General features: G+C 38.8%; 1 pseudogene; it reads right to left on the bottom strand.

Moving 5' to 3' along the window:
• Positions 1–7645: 7645 nt before the first annotated feature.
• The window catches only part of LOC128610652 (Fc receptor-like protein 5), a 42303-nt pseudogene continuing 27904 nt past the window's right edge, over positions 7646–22044 (bottom strand).

Genomic DNA, 22044 nt, shown 5'->3' with positions numbered 1-22044 from the left:
TTTCCGCGAACCGGTTCTTTCTGAGGGTTTGTTCAATGAACCGGTTCATCGGTTCCTTTACGTCGTCAAGCAATGGCGTCACTACATAGTCCTTTTCTAACAACTCAGTGTCATGTTGTATCAATGAAACTGCTGGCCCAAATTTAGCCTATTACCCAAAGACACTTAAAATTCAACATAGAAGCAAATACTCACATCTGTGAACCCAGTTGGAGATAGAAAAAAAGACACCAGCCGTGAGTGAGAAGAAGCAAGGGTCCAGATTTATCGGTTCCGTTCCACCACATGAGATCCACACCGATGAGAATTCTCAGAACTTGACTCAGCTACCCTTATAAATGGCTCCTCATGGTTTCTCTTAAAATTAAGGCCCCCGTCTACACCACGCCTGACCCTTCCTCGCGAGACAAGAATCTTCACCATCTGAATTATGAGTAAGTTTCTTTTACATTTTTCTGTATTTCTGGTTTATAATTTACTTTCATATTTGTTCTATATCTCTATTTTATATATGGTTATACTGCTTGCAAATGGTTTACTGTACTCCCTACTTCATAATATCATTATATTATCCTTCTAATATCCTACATATCTACTACTCTTTATATTACCCTTATAATATCTTAATACTCCTTTTTATTATTCTTATAAAGTTATAATGTTATGTGTGTGTGTGTGTGTGTGTGTGAGAGAGAGAGAGACAGAGAGAGAGTGTGTGTGTGTGTGTGTGGGTGTTATGTCTGCACGCCTGCCCTTGACTGTACGAGAGTGTGTGTGTTTCTCAGCCTGCACTCCTCAGCTCTTATATTTCTCTGTGACTAATAAACCATAGTGTGATACTCTTAAAGATCTTAAAGTGTGAATCCAATTGGTCAATATCCGCCTAATACCGCTTCTGTGTGTCTAGGTGCCCGTCGTCATTTTTCCTTCTCTCCTTTACTGGAGGGGCTGGATTTGGATCTGAACACTCACTATCAGCTCGTGCATCTCACTGCTGACATCATGGTGCTACTTAACGTTCTTCGCAGCACCCCCTCTGGAAATGGAAATGCGGGGTTCCCCCCCCTCTCAGATACAGAATCCACCCCGTGAATGTGTGTATTGACGCCTCTACACAGACAGACCCTCCGCCTGACCCTCCCTCCAGCTTTCAGTCTGAGGATGATGTCACCTTCTCTGATCTGGGCTCGGACCATTCTTCCCTCTTGTCACCTGTCAGTCCGCCGTACTCTCAGTGTTCTCCTTATTTCACCCTTGCTGACTATCCCATGTCCCCAGGACGCACCCCATTTTCTTCCCCCTACCGCTCTCCTCAAGATTACGCACCCACCAGTCCTGTGAATTTTCAATAAAATTACATATTACTCATACTAGGCCTCCCTCATATTTATTTCATGTCATTTTTATCCACAACAAAACCTTCAAATAAAGTCATTTGTGTGAACGCATATTGCTGATTATTGCCTTTTATTCGCTTAAGTTGATGGTGTTTGTGGTCACAGTTTCATTCGCTGGTCCTTCATATCAGATTCGACAGACCAATATTGAGTAGCGTACATCTTGGATAAGTTTCCTACATTAAAGTTTTACACCTACAGCACACATTACAGACATTGATAAACAATCATGGATATGTTCTATGTGTCTAAAGTATAAGGAAAGAATAAACTAGTCTTATAAACTCCACAATTTAGCTTCAACTTAGATAGAAAGGTTTTTCCATATTTTAAGAACAATGTATTTAATGTAACTAGTCATAAGCATATTTCCAGTATGTTTTGTTTGTTATTTAAAAAAAAAACAACAACTTACATTTCCCATCAGGCTCGTTCAAGTCATGTGCATAGTGTCAACAACTCACTCGTCTGAATCCTCTGCAAACTTCAACAGTTAGTTGAACCGGCTCATACGGTACTTTTTGAGTCGAATATAATGAAAAATCAACTCTGCCTGTAGGTTTGATTTGACCTAGTGTAGTCTCCAACTTGTTCATTTCGAACTGGGTCTCAGGCTCGTGGCAGACACCCTGGATCGTCATTATAGGCTACTATGTTGGTGTCGATGCATAAAGAGAAGCATCATTGAACAGCATCCATTAAGTCTAATGACAAATGTAATCACAAGTTCACAACTGGAAAACAAATATATTTAGGTTTAATAGGAATGTTGTAGAGTAAAATGCCTACTTCAAATTCTCAAGACCTTAGTTTGCACATATTTTTAAATAAATCAAAAATAACAGAAACAAAGATCTGTCAGTTTATAAATGTTTCATTCCACTACTGCCATTAACGTCACAGCACATAGCGGGTCCTCAGTAATCCTCGGCAAACTTCAACAGTTAGATGAACCTGTTCATTCGGTTCTTTTTGAGTTGGACATGGTGCGAAGCATGCTACTCCAGCTGTGTCTTCATCATCAAGCCAGAATTAAAGTTCGATTCAGTGAACCGGCTTGACTGATTACTTCTTGAGAACCAGCTCAAAAGAACGATTCTTTCAAGAACTGGCCATCACTACATGCGGGGTTTAGTTTGCTGGTTCATGTGGAGTTAGATGTGAGAGTAGAGTAGTGTTGTCAATAGTAGTGATATTGAGAACTTTTTTGAAAAAGCAATCCAGTCTAATTATAAAATTATTATTATATAATTAGTATTTAATATATATATATATATATATATATATATATATATATATATATATATATATATATATATATATATATATATATACATATGTATATATTATATGTGTGTACCCATCCTTGTGCCCGATGCTCCCTGGGATAGGCTCCAGGTTCCCCGCGACCCTGAAAACGAGTAAGCGGTAGAAGATGGATTGATGGATGGATATATATATATATATATATATATATATATATATATATATATATATATATATATATATTAGATATTCATTTTTCTTTTCACCATTGTGTAAATATTATTTTTTTTTCTTTGTTTAGCCTGAGAATGTAAAATGATGGATCAGCAGTACAAAATCAGTTTAGCACCTCCTGTCTCTTTCTCACTGCTTAAATCACACTGCTGAGAAAAGCAAAACACCACAACTGCTTTAAAGCCCAGTGTTGATCAGAGTGGGAAATGTTCACTCAGTCAGAATAGAGGCAGTTAAACAGCTCCTAAACAGAACCAGAATTATTGTTAACAGTAAATAAAATGAAAAGTCTAGCCACTATAGTATGGAGACAATAGGACAAAGCCACAACATACACCCCATCAATAGTAAAGTGATTGTGTGGGGAAACGAACCTACAGAGCCCCCTAGTGTCAGGTAAGAAAGAAAAAAACAGCCATGTGTAAACCGTGCTCTCAGATTCGTAATCCGTGCCCTTATTGGTCTGCCGAAGCCATACCCCGAGCAAAGCCAATAGATTAATTCACATGTCCTGCCACACACACACACAATTCAATTTCAATTCAATTTTATTTGTATAGCGCTTTTTACAATAGACATTGTCTCAAAGCAGCTTTACAGAAATATCAACATGGTATACAGATATTAAAGGTGCGAATTTATCCCAACTGAGCAAGCCACTGAGTGGCGACGGTGGCAAGGAAAAACTCCCTAAGATGTTTTAAGAGGAAGAAACCTTGAGAGGAACCCGACTCAGAAGGGAACCCATCCTCATCTGGGTAACAACAGATAGTGTGAAAAAGTTCATTATGGATTTATATGAAGTCTGTATGGCCTTAGGAGCAGCCGTAGTCCCAGCAGTCTGGAATTAGAGAAGATTTGAGCTCCATCCAGAGGCAGAAAGGATCTGGATCTCTAGTATCTCCATAAATTCATGTGGGGCTCGGCGAAAGGAGAGAGGGAGAAAAAAGATTATTATGACTGCGAAGTAGTAGAACAGAATCTAGTCAGGGTAGGCTTGAGTAAACAAATACGTTTTAAGCCTAGACTTAAACACTGAGACTGTGTCTGAGTCCCGAACACTAATTGGAAGACTGTTCCATAACTGTGGGGCTCTATAAGAGAAAGCTCTTCCCCCTGCTGTAGCCTTCACTATTCGAGGTACCGTCAAATAGCCTGCATCTTTTGATCTAAGTAGGCGTGGCGGATTATATAAAACCAAAAGGTCGCTTAGATATTGTGGCACGAGACCGTTTAGTGCTTTATAGGTTAATAAAAGTATTTTATAGTTAATGCGAGATTTTACTGGGAGCCAATGCAGTATTGATAATATCGGTGTGATATGGTCGTACCTTCTAGTTCTAGTTAGGACTCTAGCAGCTGCATTCTGGACTAACTGGAGCTTATTTATATTCCTACTGGAACATCCAGACAGTAAGGCATTACAGTAATCTAATCTAGAGGTGACGAATGCATGAACTAGTATTTCCGCATCATGTAGTGACAATATGTTTCTTATTTTAGAAATATTTCTGAGATGAAAGAAGGCTATCCTAGTAATATTATCTACATGAGCATCAAATGATAGGCTGGAGTCAATAATCACTCCAAGGTCTTTAACTGCTGCACATGATGAAACAGAAAGACCATCCAGAGTAACCATGTGATCAGAAAGATTACTTCTAGCTACACGTGGGCCTAATAAAAGTATTTCTGTTTTATCAGAATTAAGTAGAAGGAAGTTAGTTAACATCCAATGTCTAATGTCCTTTACACAATCCTCAGCTTTACTAAGCTTCTGTCTGTCCTCTGGCTTCGCTGAAACATACAACTGTGTATCATCAGCATAACAGTGGAAGCTAATTCCATGTTTACGAATAATTTGACCTAGGGGTAGCATATATAAAGTAAAGAGCAGTGGGCCTAAAACAGAACCCTGTGGAACTCCAAAAGTAACCTCAGTACGCATGGAGAATTCACCATTTACATCACATTACACACACACACACACGCACACACACACACACACACACACACACATGCACATGTATATAAAGATGTCATTGATTTTGGGAAGACACTGTCACTGTCTGTCTATGAAGCTCTCTGGAACTACCTGTGCAGTAGTTTTAATCGCACCACCTTCCAACCAATCAGAATCCAGTATTGAGACTGAGAATTTTATAATACAACATGATCAACTTTGTATTCTGCTTACATGGGACTGCTCCAGAAGATATACTGTTGTATAATAATTAAAGTATTAATGTTTTATTATAGAAACTTGGCAAATCAAATTTCACCTGGCCATTGGACTATGTCCTTACTGAGAGACTGTGAGGTACAGCTTTTAACTTCTTTGCATGTAAACCATTATTATCAGCAGTGGAGTGTCATCATATACTACATTCACAGTACACTATAGACTGTATGTACAGTATCTGGTCTTATTCCACTCTTCATTAACAGGGACACCACTTCAGCTTGAAGGGACGGACTGTGGGATATTCATGTTGATGGTAAGTGGTCATATAATTGCTATACCATTGCCTCTGTGTGTGCTAAACACTGCATTTGTTAATATAACATCAGAGTTTTGATTTTGTATTTCAGTACGCCCTGTATGTGACCCTTGCAAAGCCCTTTGATTTTACAGCTGTGAGTTTTTATCAATTTATGTTTTTTTTTTTTTTTTTCAGCAAAAAGGACCGTAAACACAACTAACATTTTATGATTAAGATTTTCAATTGTCATCGTTTATCAGTCTGACATGCCTGTAATCAGGAGGTGGTGGTGCCATCAGTTACTACAGGCATTTCCTCTGGCAAGGTATGATACTCATAACTATAGTTTGGATGAAGATGTCCATTATGTGCATTCCCAGTATGCAGGTCATTTGTAATAAATAAAAAATAATGCACACTGGAAAAATTTTTACTGTTTTGTCACTTTTTCTTCAAAGTCAAATCCAACAGTCAGTCACCAAACAAACAATCTTACTGGCGCTAAACATCATGGAGGTCACCCCATCTGTGTTAGACCTCTTGGAGGTCACCCCGTCTGTCTTAAATATCATGGAGGTCACCCCATCTGTGTTAGATGTCATGGAGGTCACCCCATCTGTGTCAGACCTCATGGAGGTCACCCCAACACAGAGAATCCATGTATATACAGGGAACGTTTATGTATTGTTTGACTATCGTTTGTTTATGTAATTACCTTTCTTGTTTCATAAAAGTGTTTGTGCCGCACTTGACTAATTACATGTTTATCGAAATGTCTTATCTTTTTGTACAAAGGACTCGGCGGTGATGAAACAGACTCTGCTTGCCTGTGAGTGGGTGGAGGACAACAGACCCCACTTTGCCGGGAAAGTTCACTTACCACGGATCATGAGGATGAACGAGGATGATGCCTTGTTGGCCATCACAATGCAGGACCTGTTTATCAACACTATTTTTTATGAAAGTGAAATGGACGAAGATAAAATCTGGGCTCCCTTCCTTTTCACCTTCGAGAGATTAGAGGACATGGAGTTTTTCATGCAGGAAATATACGATAAGAAATATTCATGTGTCTTGCCTGCACAACCCTCACCGCTAACAAGCTAATTAGTGGGGTAGATCTGTGAAAATATTGTTTTTACGTGTAGTTTTAGGTTTTGTAAAATGTTTTTTTTTTTTTAACCAATTAAAGTTTTGTGGGAAAAAAATGTGTTCTTGAAATCTAATATACTAAAATTTTATTTTGTATCTTTTATCTTATTATATATTTTTTTCCTAGAGTGAAGACTGATTTTTATGTTAGATGTACATTTTGTTAATGAAAGTGAATAGAAATAAAATAAATTCAGCAACACTTGAGGGCAGTGGAGTATGTGACTAATAAATGGTTAATTAAGTAACACTCCCAGTCTACTACCAAATGTTCATGGAGTTGGTTGCCTTGCTACCAGTCTCAGACCACACGTGTCCTCTTGTTTTGTTCTTTAGTGTGACACGTGGCTGGGTTCAGACTACAAGACAAGTTGCTTATTACCATTTGATGAAGACAATCACATGTGGACTGAGTCCATCCAAAATTATATTCACATATTTCCATCTAAATTATATTCACAATGATACTCTCGTTGTACATGCATTCATTTTTCTTTCATGAGGTGGAGACCCTAAGTGTACATTTAAAAGCAACAAAAGAGATAAGACAAGCAGATAGGTGATCATTTTATTTATTTATTTTTTATCACACCTGCAAGGGTAACTCAGTTCCCATGTTTAAAAGCAAACAGCATATTAGGAGCACACTATTACATTAATGAATCACATATGACTGAGAAAATTCACAAATAGCTTACATAGCCTTAATACAGTGGGGAAAAAAGAAGGTAGTCTAGTCATGCAGTTTGTCACAGAAACAGTGCAGAAAAATCATGAAATCATGAAAAATGTTAAAGAAAGATAAGGCAATATTAGCTATGCCAGCATCTCCAGTTCCATGCAAGTCTCATGGTTACTTTGACCTAACCTTCGTGCATTAACAATCAACATTTTTTCCCCTTTAGGTAAGTTTGATCTAATGAAGGGCTTGCATTAACGTTAACAGCCAGTAGATGGCGAAATGAGCCATAGAGGTGGAACTAGACTAGACCCAAAGATTACTAGACTAGATCAAGAGAGGTGGAGCTAGACTACATCCATAGAGGTGAAACTAGACTAGACCCAAAGATTACTAGACTAGATCAAGAGAGGTGGAGCTAGATGTCCAGCTCCATCTATTTGGCTCTGCAGTGAGCAGTAGTGATGGGAAGTTCGGACCATTTTACTGACTCGGATCTTTGAATCGCGTTCAGCAAAATGAACAAATCTATTTTCAAGTAATTTCTTTCATTTCAGCAGAATATAATTAAAATGTTACATGTTAAATTCACCAACACATCTAGTACTTACGCAAACGTTGATCACATTTGGAATAAAAAATAAAATATAGGCTATTGCAGCCAAGGCCAAATTATGAGAAACAGAAATGATTAATTAATAGCTTAGCATTAGGTCTTCAGGCTATACAGTCTGTTAGTTCACCTCACCTCCCGATCCGAGTCGTTCTTTCTTTTGTCACGTCGCATTTCTCACGTCTGTTCCCCGGAAACAGAAATGATTATTTCAGCTCTCGAGTCTTCGGGTCAGAGTCGTTCGTTCATCATGTTACAGCTCCATGGGCTAAATGCAGTGTTCTCTGTTGCACGGGGAGCTGCTGTTATATAAACGCTAGATGATAAAAAATAATGTAAACACCTGAGACTCAGACAGACACTTCAGCTTCTATCACTCTGTATGGTCTGTTGTCCTCATCAGGGTCAGCTGTAAAATACACACTCATGAACACTTCAAATTAGACTCTTATTAAATGTTAGGGTTTAATTTTATGGCTAATGAAGAACACTGTGAGGTCTTACTTCGAGCTCTGTAACATTTCACTGCCAGAATGATGGTCACCAGCACATACGGAGAGGCCGCTACTGCACTGCTGAGGAGCTTCAGTACCAACAGTGGAGCTTTTCCATCTGATAGAACTGGAGGGGAAAATACCATGGATAATAAAATAATTATATAATCATCATCATAATAAATTATAATTAATCATATATAAAGCATACATTTACAGATCATACATTTAAGTTTCATGTGAAGATATGAGTCTGAAAAGTTGTTTCTTTAACCACATACATTTAATTGAACAATAGGGCAGTTATATTTGCCTTTATGCTAGTGATAAAGATGATACTGACATCCAAAAAGTCTCATCTCTCTGTATTCTTTTTTTCCTCTTTTTTCTCCTCTGAGTCTGATCTTTGTGTACAGATGTGTGTATAAACCTCTGTGTCTCAGATCTCTGCAGCCCTGAACACAGCGCTATCTGTTGGTCTTTTGTTAGAATCGACTGAATATAAACATCAAATCTGTGTCACCCTAGACACTGCACTCAGTTTCTTTATAACAATATTATAATTTATTTTCACCAATTCAGTAGATTATAAAAGTGTTACCTTTATTCCTGTATATTGTACATCTATTACTGATGAGAACATTGAAGACTCACGGTGCACTGTGATGTTGACAGGATTACTGCGTCCTCCAGATTCAGACATTAGTAGCATTAAATGTTATTGTTACAAAGGGAATCAAATACTTTGAAAGCTGACTGAAAACACTGTGCATATAAACTTTGTTAATAAAAAGAGAATCAAATAAAAAGAAATTCTCTCAAGGCTTCTCACCTCTGACTGAAACCCAGCTTTTGGGTGACTCTCCTCTCTCTGGGTGTTTACAGTGGTAGAAACCTTCATCTGACTTTGAGACAGTACTGATGGTCATCTCTCCTGTAGTCTTGTTCTGCAGGACTGAACCATCTTTATAGAAATCAACACCAGAAGCTGAGGTATTTGAGTTGCGAGATAAACAATGTAAAGTCAGAGGATGTCCCTCAGTCACAGGATGGACAGGACTGTCCAGGATCACATGACCATCTGTAGGAAAGAGAAAGAAGCCACTGAAATCAGAAAGTGTGTAAAATACAGTAATGATTTTAACACAGAGAGCTACAGTAAATCAGTGGTAGATATCAGAGAGAGTGTACACAGTGCAGCGCTCACAGAGTCTTCATGTGTGAAAGAGAAAATGTGCTTAAATGCCAGTTTTATCAGTAACATTCAGATGTGAAAGCAGCTTTCACTGTAATTCTTAACATCCTGAAACTAAACTAGTCTTCATGAGTTATTCTTATTTCTTATTTCTGTTTATATTCTTATTGTTAAAACATTGAGAGAAGCTTTTTTAGGTTTACCCTCTGCAGTCTAACTTCTATATGGGGATAATAGTTTTATTTATGTAAGTCTAATGTATTTATGCCTCTTCTCTCTCTCTCTTGCCTGCTTTGTGTGTGTGTGTGTGTCTTGCTCAACTCTGTCTACCTTGTTCTTTATGTTCGTGATAAAGGTTATATTTACAATACAAGTTGTATTATTATAAAATGTTATAAAATGTTTGTGATATGACGCACTCAGGCATGAGAAAAGTATAATGGTGCTGTCGAGCACACAGTGCTGGCAGGGTGGGAATTTTTCCTCATAGGAGGTTTTTTCGCCCACCCCTGACTGCGCAGGATTGGGGTTTGTTTCTTGGGGGGAAGCAAGACTCTGCAGGTCCCGACAAATACAAAACTGTGGGCTGACAGGCCTAGTTGAGAAAGATAGGGACGTGTAGATCCAATCAAGTAGTTAGTTACTGTAGTGGCCACTCATACGTACGGCAGTAGTAGTAGTAATGAATGATTAGGGGAACTCAGTTAATCACACTTATAATCGATGTAGGCAAACAAACGTATAATCAAGGTAGTTAGATTCGATATATATATATATATATATATATAGTTGAAAGGAGAAGTAAGTTAAGGGTTAAGAGTTATGGCTAGGTACATCTACACATGTCCGGCGCAAAGTGGACGTAGGCCCATTCTCCAGCTGCCAATCTACTATGAGACCCCGGGGTGCAGGCGCTAGCGCGTCTCCCACCAGGTCTACAAAACCTCCTCAGCTCCTATTCGATCAGTGTTGCGTAGAAGTGGTTAATGTAAGGGACCCATTTGAGTACGGGGACGGGCGCAGGGATTATGGCTTCGATAGAGTAATCCTCCGACAGCTAGCGGGGGACGGCCATGGGGTGCGGCAGAACCAGTTCCTCCACAGATACCCGCTTAATTAAGGTGGTGTATGAGGCTTTATAGCCTCAGAGGGGGGAAATGTTGTGGATAAAAAATGTCATAAAATAAACATAAGGGAGACCTAGCATCCAGCAAAGGGGAGAGGAAGGACTGACGACGGGCACCTAGACACATAGAAGCGGGATTAGGCGGACATTGACAAATTGGAATTACACTTTGAAGATCTTTAAGAGCAGTAGTAGTCAAAAAAGTCAAAAAGAGGTATACGAGCTGAGCTGAGGAGTGCTAATATATACACACACACACACACACACACACGCTCGTACAGTCAAGGGCGGGCAAGTAGACACAACATACACACACACTCTCTCTTTCTCATACACACACATGAATAACTTTAATAATATCTTATAGTAATAGAGAAACTCTCTATAAAAAAACAGAATAGTAGGATATGCAGGACAGTAGAACTGTAATGATATTAAGAAGTTGGAAGTACAGTAAACCACTTTTCAAGTAGTATAAATATATATAAAATAAGAAATATAGAGCAAATATGAAAATAAATTATAAACTAGAAATACAGAGAAATGTAACTTACTCATGACTCAAATGGTGAAGGTTCTTGTCTCGCAAGGAAGGCCTTAATTTTAAGAAAGAACCATGAGGAGCCATTTATAAGGGTGGCTGAGTCAAGCTGCCCCCCCCCCCCGCGAGATAACAGTAAGACCAAGGTCACTCTAGATTGTTTAGTCTTGTCCACTTTCTATTTTACGGGTAATTCAAATTCACTGGTTTCGATTCTCTGGGTAACTGAAATTCTCTGGTTTTGATTCTCTGGGTAACTGAAAATCTCTGGTTTTTGTTCTCTGGGTAACTGAAACTCTCTGGTTTTGACTTTCTGGGTTATTAGAAATCCCTGGATTCTGATTTTATGTGTAAATTGAAACCCCCGGTTTTGATTCTATGTGTAAGTGGAATAGCCCTTTTCTGGAACATAAGAGTAAGGTAGATGAGCTCTTTTTTAACCCTATTGGTAGTGAGATCATAGTCTTCTTGAAACATATGGGTTATTTACTGTGTAAGTACAGTATAAATACTGGAGCTTAAGCTCAGGGTATGGGGATCACTTCTGAGAATTCTCATCGGTGTGGATCTCGTGTGGTGGAATGGAACAATAAAGCTGGACCCTTGCTTCTTCTCACTCACGGCTGGTGTATTTTTTCTATCTCCAACTGGGCTCAGAGGTAGATGTGAGTATTGGCTTCTATGTTGAATTTTAAGTGTTTTTGGGTAATAGGCTAAATTTGAGCCAACAACATCCAAAAAGTCTCATCTCTCTGTATTCCTTTTTTCCTCTTTTTTATTCTCTGAGTCTGATCTTTGTGTGCAGATGTGTGTATAAACCTCTGTGTCTCAGATCTCTGCAGCCCTGAACACAGCGCTATCTGTTGGTCTTTTGTTAGAATCGACTGAATAAAAACATCAAATCTGTGTCACCCTAGAAACTGCACTCAGTTTCTTTATAACAATATTATAATTTATTTTCAACAATTCAGTAGATTATAAAAGTGTTATGTTTATTCCCGTATATTGTACATCTATTACTGATGAGAACATTGAAGACTCACGGTGCACTGTGATGTTGACAGGATTACTGCGTCCTCCAGATTCAGACTGACACCAGTAAACTCCAGTGTGTGATGTAGAGAGGGAGCTGATGTTACATGTAGATCCTGAACCTGATGAACAATCAGACACTGTCTCACTGTGTGTGTATCCTCTCACTGTCCATCCAGTAGAGTTACTCTGGTCCTCACAGCTCAGTGAGAGAGAGTCAGCAGTAAAGTGTTGAGTTCTGCTGGGATTGATGATCAGAGACACTGGAGGAGATTCACCTGAAACACACACATTATAATTCAGATCTTATTCTGAAAATTAACATGTATTTTGATTTTATTATGATGTTAATTTCAGTGTACAGTTTAGTAAACATGTGTAACATTAAAATTACCACAGGACTAATACTTGCTCTGATTAGACAATGATATCTGAATAAAAATCTACTATCAGGTGCTTATTCAGCTGCTTTACACATTCCTCACTAAGGAGTTTAAATATAAACAGTTATTACACAACACATTAGCACATATACAACACTTAATATTAATAAATGTACATTTGCTACACTCCAACTCAACTCTATTGTTGATTTATTTCCTCACCAGTGATGCACAGTGGCTGTAGGTTACTGTCCCGTGTGTGAAAGACCGGTTCTCCTCTCTCTGCTCTGCACATATAAACTCCTGTGTGCTTCACAGTAACAGGACTGAGAGTGTAGGAGCCTCCAGATCCTCTGCTGCTGTCTGAGAGGAGCGCTGTACTGTACCTGAGGGAACCCTGACTGTCTCTGGAGGGAACCTCTGTGTACCAGCTGAATGTCCAGCCTGTAGAGGAGTGTTTAACCTCACAGCTTAGAGTCACTGAGTCTCCTTCAGTCAGCCAGCGCAGTGGAGACACACTCACTACTGCCTCTGCCGCATCTGATGGACAACAAATGTAAAAATAAATAAATAAAATCATACAGAGTGGTAATCTTATATATAATTAATGATAAGATAAAACAAACTCACACACTCACCTGATACAGTGAGTGTAACAGCATCACTGATCTCTGAGCTCTGAGAGTCACTTCTCCTCCCTCTGCAGGTGTATTCACCACTGTCATCATTTCTAACTGAGCTGAAGCTGAACTCCTGTGTTGTGCGGTATGGGTAGAGTGTGTAATCTTTCTTATACCAGCTGTATGTCCACTCAGTGTCTCCTCCTCCCTGTATTTCACATCTGAGAGTCACAGTCTCTCCTCTGAACACATGTTTATCAGGCTTTATGGTCACCACAGCTTTAGGACTCTCTGCAGAAACATAATTTTATTATTAATTTTATTATTTTATTTTTGTTTTATTATTAACCCAAATACAAACACACTTCAATAATATACAGTTCTAATACTACAACTGCTGTATATTTAAGTGATTAGTGATGATGCAGTGTTTTGCAACCTGTTTTTACTCACCAGTAACATTTACCCAGAGTGCATCACTGTAGTGTGTGTAGTAGACTGGGTTTCCTCTTCCAGCTCTGCACCTGTACTGACCTCCATCAGAGACTCTAACTGATCTGAAGATGTAGTAGTCTGTTTCAGTCTCAGTGCTCTGTGTGGGTTTGATCCAGTAAAACTTCCATCCAGCAGACTGCAGCTTCAGTGTACAGGACAGAGTCACGGAGTTTCCTTTCAGTACAGCTCCTTCACGACTTGGTGTGAGTTCAGGTTTAGGTTTTTCTGCAGTTGGAGATGAAACACACAGTTCAGGGTGTTAACTGTTCATGTTCTGCTGTCAGAGTGTTTAACACACTAATCACTACTACAGACAAACACACTATTACTGATACACTGTAAAGACTCCTGTCATAGTGAAATTATTCATGAATATCTATCAAAATATTTTGTGGAATTTATGAAAGTAATTTAGTTTTTGTGAGAGTAGATTTAATGTGAAGTACATTGTTCTCTTATTCAAGAAAAAGTGTAAAGACAAAATGTACTGCATTATGTTTGACTGTTATTTAAAACATCCTTCAATATAAAATGTTTGAACCAGCAGAATGCATTTTATTCTTTCATTTTACACTTAATTCAGTAATAATAAAAGAAGAGATATTTTGCCATTAATATTATTTATTATTGGATAAACCTGGGACATTTTCATGTTCAGCATTTTGCAGCACATTGAGTCAGCAAATAAATAAAAATCACATCTTTAGTCTTCATCGACTGCATTTCACATCATCATCTCAAAGTCCAACATCTTTACTGCATATCACACTTTGTATGCATATTGTGCAGCTCTAATCTACACCAGTACTGAGTGCTGAGGTGAACCTGAGGTTAATGAGTACTGAGGAGATGATCACACTCACCTGATACAGTCAGTGTAACAGCATCACTGGTGTGTGAGGAGTGTGAGCCTCCTCTCTCTCTTCCTCTACAGGTGTATTTACCTGCATGAGATGTTTCAGCACTACTGATTCTGTACTCCTGTTCACTACTGACACCAGAACCATCTTTATTCCAGCTGTAGATCCAGTCAGAGTCCTCTTCATCCTGTAGGTCACATCTGAGAGTGACAGTCTCTCCTCTGTACACCTGTTCATCAGGATTTATGGACACCACAGGTTTTGGGAGCGCTGTACAAAGATAATAAAATATTTCCTGAAATAATTAGTATGCTTTTGATATTTTGGTTTTCATGAACGTGTAGCATTTAGGAGATTTTGGAAAAGAATGTAACATTACACACGTAACTCTGAAAAATACTTTGGACAAGTTATAACCACTTGCACCAAAAAGTCCAGCGTCTTCAACAGATCCTGATTCTAATCATTCGGTATTGTGATAGATGTATTTATAGTAAAGTATTATTCAGATTTGTTTAATAAAATGAACAGGAGTTTGAGATTTTTCATATGAATAATTGTTGTTGTTTTTTTAATCCATTTATTTGACATCACATTTTATTCTGTATAATTCCATGTTTTGGTCATTGGTAAGGAAGCAGAGTGGAGCAAAAGAAAAAAAATCCTACAATTACTTGAGATCCTGATGTGATCTGGCTCAAGGTCTCTTATGTATGATTTCCAAAGTGATTAGTCAGCACTTATAGAGACGAAGCAGGTGATTTATTTACAGTGTAGCTTTAAGGCCTCTGGTATCAGACACACACTGTACATTCTTTCTATATTGATCATAATTTAATATTCTGTAGTGAGTGTTTCAGCACTAATGTCTGTGTTTCAGTTACAGTTATAAACACCATCATGAGTCTGATTAACATGAGTGCTGTGTAATTATGATTTCCATCTTTCTACTACCATGAGATTTATTATCCCTACATAACACTGATATCTGATAGTCTGGATCTCTTATAACAGAGATTCTCTTCCTGATGAACACACACTCAGCGGTACTTTAACTTTTGCTCTCACTGTTCATGAATGACAGGCTTTATAAATATCTAAAATATAATAAGAAATAACTTAAAACATGCAGTGAGAGCGTAGAAAGCATGACGTACCTCTAACTGTAACTGTAACTGGATCACTGAGCTCTGAGTCGTAGTTTCCTCTGCGTGCTTTACACTGATACACTGTTTCTCCTGCATTAGAGACTGTATCATGGAGTGTGTTGGTGTCTTCAGCTACTTGGACTCGATCTTTGTACCAGAGAAAAGTCCATCCATTAGACAGCAGATTACAGTTCAGAGTAACTCTGTCTCCGGTGTAGACGGAGCTCTGAGGATTCACTCTCACAGTTGGTTTGGGTTTTTCTGTTGATATGAAATGATGATATTAAAGTTTTCCTCTTTACAACATCAACAAGAGTTTTATCATCTTAATCAGATGATTTGTGTCTAATAATGCATTTATATTCTGCATTTGTTAAACAGTTACAGTTGTGCGACTTTATTACATGGACAACATGGTCTTATAATATCATTATAAGACCATGTTGACCATGTACCTGCTACATTATATCTAATGTAGCAGGTAGGCTACTGAATCTAATGCAGTAGACCTGTCACAGTATGCCTTTTCGGAAGCAGCCGCAGTTTTTACCACACACGCGCTCACGCACAACTTATCAACACTATCTTTTATTTATTTATTTAAAAGTAACAACATAACACTCTGATCATGTACTCTTCCTTTCATACCTTATAAGAAACAGAAAATGTTCATCCATGATAAAAGCCCATGAAAATATCACAAACCAAAATCTGATTCACGCTCAGAAAAAACTCCATGTCACCACAGACACTCTACAACCCAAAATAACACACATATACTGAAGATGGTAGATTTTAGATTCCACACATATGCACTAAAATGGACCAAAAGGTCCTCACTGCAGTCTGTAGCGTAATGACACACTGGATTAGATCCACTAGGTACTGCATGTTGTAACACGCATGCACCAACGGCAGACACAGTACATCACTGTTATCCATCTATGGTTAGGGTTGGGGTTAGTGTTAAGGTTAGAACATCCAGTACGTAGTATATCTAATCTAATGTCATTACACTACAGGATGCAGTGAGGACACACCCAATTAACAGCAATCCACATAAACTATGCTGAAAATAAAAAATATTTAGTCCCCTCTGACACCATTGGAACAGCAGGCCAAGTTATTGTTATTGCTGTAGACTGAAGACATTTGGGTTTGAGATCAAAAGATGAAAAGGAGAAGAGAGGTTAGAATTTCAGCTTCTGTTTCCTGGTATTTATATGTAGACGTGTTAAACGACATAGAACATAGCACATTTCTTTCAGACCACCCAACTGGTAGATACGAGGAAATAAAAGCTGAAATCCTAAACTCTTGTCTCATATCCATCTTTTGATCGCAAACCCAAATGTCTTTGGTGTACTGCAGAAACAAATGAATAGGCCTTGCCGTTCCAATAGTTTCAGAGGGGACTGTACTGTACGCTCCCACTCATATCATTGTTAATGCAACTAACTAACACTATTCTACATATAAATGTAACCCTTACCTTAACCTCAGTAACCAAATAATAAAAAAAAGTTCTCACAAGGGCTCAACTCAAATGAACTAACTTACACAACTGATATGGGTGTACACTGATCCAACAATCATATCAGAGACTCTTACGAAAATGTTCTAATCACATATTAACCTCATCACACAGGACATTAGACTTCATCTGAACATATTGTTTTAAGCCGCCACTCACTCTAATGAAGACACAAAGAAAACATTTACTCACAGATCATCACACGGAGTGGACGGAGCTCCATCCTGTCACACTGATGAAGGACTGACTGATCAGTGGTCTGTGTTAAAGCCACTACACTTCCTGTGTTCTTACACACAGAGAGAAAGTGAGAAAGACTTCCGTTCTGGTCAAAGTTGAGGTGCTCTTTTCATGTGAACCCAGAAATTATAACAACAATTTGCAGAACATAACTTTATTCAACTCCTGAACTTGTACAGTTCCCCTGCTACTTCACTCAGGTTCATGACTGATCTCAACAAGACATCCAGTGGACCTTTCTGGAAAGCTTTTTATCTCGTTTGATTGAATAAGCAAGCTAACTCTTTTAAAAGAATGAGGTCTTTCCTAAATCAAGAAACTTTTCTATTCTGTCAGATTAACTTCAGGTTTTGGGTTTGATGCATTCCATAAAGATCAGAAAAGTTCACTGGTCATGATGTCAGAACCTCCTATGAAGCTGGGAGGCAGGACTTCTGCTAGTCACAAAATGGGGTTCTTAAATGTACAACCTAGATGTGATCAGTGAAAGGGATTCCAAGACTTAGATTTTTCCAATAAATCTGTACGTATTTTCATCCATTTTATTTGTATGTAATAATAATAATAATAATAATAATAATAATAATAATAATAATAATTCCTTAGATCAATATAGTGCTTTTCTAGGCACTCAAAGCACTTTACATTGAACGGGCGGTAGGGGGGGGGGGGGGGTGGTGTCCTCTCAACCACCACCAGTGTGTATGATGCAACAGAACACCCACTACACACCATCCATTGGTGGAGAGGAGAGGAGAGTGATGTAGCCAATTCAGAGATGGAGATTATTAGGGGGCCATCATAGATAAGGGCCAATGAGGGAATTTCGCCAGGACACCAGGGTTACACCCCTACTCCTTACAAGAAGTGTCCTGGGAATTTTAATGACCATAGTGAACCGGGACCTTGAGCTCACTGAGTGCTGTTAGTGTTTACCACAGAAACTAGAGTGAGAACATGCAGGTGTGGCTGTTTTAATTTTGGCATTACTGAGAATGTGAATGACAGCATTTCCTCATTTCTCACACAGCTCAGCTAGAATAGAAACCAAACCACAATAATGTTTCATGTCTTAACTGCTAATCATTTAAAATGTGTAATCATTAAAATCATTTAAAATCACATATCTTGTTTATCACATATCATGGATAAACAATTGCAGACAAAACACAGGCTTATATAAAAATATCTTTGTTAAATATAGGTGTGCACCAATTATTGGCACCCTTTAAGTTGATACTTTGTGCTACCTCCTTTGACAAGATAACAGACAAGAGTCTTCTCCTATAATGTCTGATGAGGTTGGAGAATACATGGCAAGGGATCTGAGACCGTTCCTCCATACAGAATCTCTCCAGATCCTTCAAATGCTGGTGGACTCTCCTCTTCAGTTCACCCCACAGGTTTTTATTTTTTTTATGTATGTTTTGGATCATTGTCTTGCTGTAAGATCCAAACACGGCCCATTTGAAGCTTTCTGGCAGAGGCAGTCAGGTTTTCATTCAATATTTCTTGATATTTGATAGAGTCCATGATGCCATGTATCCTAACTAAATGTCCAGGCCCTCTGGCAGAAAAACAGCCCCAAAACATTAAAGAGCCACCACCATATTTAACCGTGGGCATGAGGTACTTTTCCATAAGTCTACCTCCCTGTGTGTACCAAAACCACCTCTGGTGTTTATTACCAAAAAGCTCTATTCTGGTTTCATCTGACCATAGAACCCGATCCCATTTGAAGGTCCAGTAGTGTCTGGCAGACTGAAGACACTTGAGTTTGTTTTTTGATGAGAGTAGAGGCTTTTTTTCTTGAAACCCTTCCAAACAACTTGTGGTGATGTAGGAGGCGTCGGATTGTAGTTTTGGAGACTTTCTGACTCCAAAGACACAACTAACTTCTGCAGCTCTCCAGCTGTGATCCTTGGAGATTTTTTATCCACTCGACCTGTCCTCTTCACAGTGCGTTGAGACTTGGCCTGTGTTACCTCATATTTATCTTGGTTGAACAATTTCCTGTTCGTAGTCACCCAGGTGTACTAAAAATGTAAAATATCAATGGGAATACACTTCACATATCATTTTCTTACATGAATTCATAAGGGTGGCAATAATTGTTGCACACCTATATTTAACACTGATATATTTTGGATAAACCTGTGCTGTGTTTGCAATTGTTTGATATCCATGAGAGCAGAGTATTTTCGTGATTTTATTTTTTTTAACAAAAGATCAAAAGGTTGAAAAATAAAGACAATTGTTCACAGCCTTCTTTGTTCATATTTACCAAGGGTGCCAATATTAATGGAGGGCACTGTAACTGCAATGAATGTGGCTTTACTGAGGTGCTGAGCTTCAAATATGAACCCAGAGTTATCGTTATGTTTTTTTATTAAATATACTATATACTCATGAAGTCATGGTAAATGTGTATGATGTCTAATAATCTAACCCAGGGGTGCCCACACTTTTTTGACTTGCGAGCTACTTGTAACATAACCAGTCAAAGAGATCTACCTACGCTAAAAATGCGAAACATATATTTACTCATATATATACTGAGTATACTTCAAATATGTATAAACACACAATATATGTTCATGTACCTTGTATAACTGCATGAGCCCTTATGGCCCACTACAATTCAGTACATTTTTGGTCATTACCTTACTCTGATGACTTGCACTGAATAGAATCAGCCAGGGTTGCATAGTCCGGACAGTAGCTGCTGGTAGCCAGCCTCAAGCAGGCCTCCAAATGATGATCAGTCATTGTGGAACGGTATTTGGACTTAATAATTTTCATGTGGGAAAAGGCTGACTCACATAAATAAGTAGAGCCAAATAATGCAGTCAAGGAGGTTGCACGTTTCCTCATGTTTGGGTACTTTTCCCCTGTGAGGAAGTTCCAAAACTGTCCATGAGCCCCGGACTTCAGCTGAATGTCAGTCTGTAGTTTCAAAATCTCATCCTCCACTTCAGACGAGTTCAGGTGAAACAGCGTTGCAATTTTCGATGCGAGTGAATCAACCTCAACATTGTCCCTGAATGGGTAGCACATGAATGTAGCGACTGGCTCCAGTAAAGCAAAGTCTTGAAAGCGTCTGTCAAACTCTGACCGACAGCTGTCAATCTGCTCCGTGTAGCGTGCAATGTTCAATTGCGCACAAGCCGCAATTCCGCTGCGTCTCCAGATCTGACGCGAGGTTTTGGAAGTTCCCAGAATCATGGCGCTGCAGCTTTGAGGACAGAAGTTGCATTTTCCGTTTAAAGGCATTAACTGAGCCGATCATATTGACCACGGTTTTGTCTTTTCCTTGCAGCTCTGAATTAAGCTCATTTAACATGTTGGTCAGATCGGTTAAAAATGCTGGACTTGGGTCCAGCAGACACTGATCATCATTGAGTTGGGTGCATTCTGCATGTTTAACAGCAAAAAGAAACTCGCTTATCTCCGGACAGAGCTCTCGAAATCTCTGCAGGAATTTACCCCTACTAAGCCATCTCACGTCAGTGTGTAGCAGGAGCTCAGAGTGGTCGCAGTCTGCCTTCTCCAGATGCGCACGAACAGCCGTATTTGAAGTGATCTAGCACGTATAGAACAGGCGATCTTTGTTGCCACATCTACGATCTCTTTCATGTTTAGCATTTTTGCTAAATAATCCACTCTTAACCCGATTAAGACCATACTCTGATTAAGAAACTACCATGTAAACAGCTATTTTTACTTACCTTAATCTAATTAAGGTCACACTCGAATTAAGCTCTAATCGAATTAAGACAGGTGGAGTACTGCTGTTTTAGTCGCATTACAGACGAGTATTACAGACATGTAAACACCTTCATCACACTATGAACGTCGTGTGAGAGTTTTCACCGCATTTTGCGACAGGACACGATCACACACGGCAGTTTTACGTTTTACGGCGAACAAGAGAGATCGGCCGCGTCCCAAACCGCATACTTTCCTACTATAGGCCTGTAGTGGGGAAAAATACATGTATCTCGGCTACTATATAGACGGTAAGTACGCGGTTTGAGACGCAGCCCACGGCTTCAAGCAGTCGTCTATTAGCACGTATAGCATTACAAATAATTAACTGCACTTAAAACGTTCGTAAAAAAATAAAAATAAAAACACCCAAAACTGTATACGGTACCATAACGAAGACGAACTGTATGTTGACACGTGAAATTCTGGAGGGACGTCGGACAGCATGGCGCGGTGACGTAATAACGTGTGACGTTAATGTAATTATGTTCTAAAACATGTAAAACGGGAACATGACAGGAGTATTCTAAAAGCGATTCACGTAAACACCTTAATCACATTATTATCTTAGTCAGAGTAAGGTCAATAATTAGATTACTGCTGTCCATGTAAAAGTAGTCAGTATCGTAGTTTTTATGAACAGTCCTAAAGTGCTGCTCCACATTTCCCTTTTTCGGAATAGCAATGGTAGCTTGGCAGATCAGACAAACGCACTTCGAATATGACATCGTGAAAAAAAATCATCCTCCCATTCCGCATGGAAGTGATAAGTCTTCGGTTTCTT

Source organism: Ictalurus furcatus, chromosome 7 (assembly GCF_023375685.1).
Source record: "Ictalurus furcatus strain D&B chromosome 7, Billie_1.0, whole genome shotgun sequence".
NCBI lineage: Eukaryota > Metazoa > Chordata > Actinopteri > Siluriformes > Ictaluridae > Ictalurus > Ictalurus furcatus.
The sequence above is the reverse complement of the archived record's forward strand: the minus strand, read 5'-3'. Positions and strand labels throughout refer to the sequence as shown.